Source organism: Neomonachus schauinslandi, chromosome 4 (assembly GCF_002201575.2).
Source record: "Neomonachus schauinslandi chromosome 4, ASM220157v2, whole genome shotgun sequence".
Classification (NCBI taxonomy): Eukaryota; Metazoa; Chordata; class Mammalia; order Carnivora; family Phocidae; genus Neomonachus; species Neomonachus schauinslandi.
In genome coordinates this window covers 56,134,943-56,136,740 of record NC_058406.1, presented here as the reverse complement: position 1 = coordinate 56,136,740, position 1,798 = coordinate 56,134,943, and positions in this window count along the sequence as shown.

Genomic DNA, 1,798 nt, shown 5'->3' with positions numbered 1-1,798 from the left:
CACTTAACTGAGCCACACAGGCACCCCTAATGAGGAAATTCTTCTTAAATTCAGTAATATTTATATTAATCTATACCTATATATAAATAGTATACATGTTAGATATTTATATAAATATAATACTACACAAATCTATATATTTTTATATAAGGCTATTTGCTAATTACATGTTGATTTTTGACCATTTAACTATTTTCACTGAAAAGTTCCCTTCTATCAATGACACTTTAGAAGGCAGCTATGTTCAACACTATACCACCAATGCTGTACCTATCAGTGACATTTTAAGCTTTTGAGAACCACCAAAAAGATAACTAGGGCCAAAGAAACTCACTATAAGTTATATATACAACACACTAATAGATGAAAAAAATTTAAAACAGCGTTGAACGTTCTTTTTTCCCTGGAATGCTAAACATTATGCCCAGGAGAAAACACACTTCGAATTAAATTAAAATTTTACAGAGCAATGTTCATGTCCAAACTATTACATAACTGTGTGACTTTCATCTTCCTGAGATTACAGTCCTGACTGCTTGAACTCTTCCCACCAGTGTCATCTATGATCTACAGTTTGCATTAAATGGTCAGACGAAAAGACCAAAAATGAAGTTTTGGAGCACAGCCAGGACACAGCAAAGGAGCTATTCTCACTACTTTCAAACTTGGCAAGCCACCAGTGGGAGTGTGTTAACAGTGCCAGCGAGGAGAGATTAAGAGTGATGACCACAGGCAAGACAGATGCTCTGACAACCCATTGAAGAGCTCTGAAAAGTGCAGCCTACATGTCAACTGCTGGGAGGAAATAGAGGCCGCCACATTAATGTTAAAGAGCACGAAAAAGCAATCAGAGATTATGAGTAAAGGTGTCTACGACTCTCTTGGTGGTGTCTTCCAAACTTAGGTCATAAAATCACCTGAGGAGCCTTAAACAAGTACAAATTCTGCCATTCCCAGTACTAAAGATTTTCATCCAGTAGGCAGGAGTCTGGTCCAAGTAGATGTAACACTAATCAAATACTTCTGAAGTAGCCTTACATTGATCCCAATTCTGGCATTTGGGAACCCCTACAAATAAAAACTATACACTTGGAGATACAGGAGAGGGCAGTTCAGTGAATTCATTCCAGGATATAGTCATTTGCTGATACAAAGGTGAAGAGAATGCAATTAGGACAGGTACTATCAAAAATGAAAAGATTAGCCAAAGAGGTATTGTCAAAGGCTTGCCAAGTACTCTGGTAGTCTACCTAATGAACCAGGAGGCTGCCAACTGGTAAGACTGATAATCTCAACAGTGAAATGATTTCTTCCAACAAGGTTTGGCAGACTCAGCTGGATGAGAGAACAAGTTTGGATTAATCTAGAATTGTGGATTGGGTTGGGAGTATGACTAGTTAAGAAAGGAAGTGAAGCGTGGGTGCAAATATGGTTGAACGAATTTACCCTGGATGGAGGAGAAAGAGAAAGAACAATTGAGTCACTGGAGGACAAGGTATTGAGTTAAGAGAATAGAGCTATCAGGTATAAGTATTTCTAAAATGCCTATTATGTTCCAGGTGCTATGTTAAATTCTTTATATGTACACTATCTATGTCATTCTTATTTTATCCATGGTTAACCTGAGTTTCAGTAAGTACAAAAACTGCAGGGATCATCAATAGTTTCAGAGAAGAGAAACTTATTTTTACATTGCCTTGTCATACATTTAAGGGATGACAAATACTATAGTATATTGTTTTCACCTTTTCCCAAAGAAATAGAATTCAAAGTAGGTAGGTATTATTATGGACGTCTT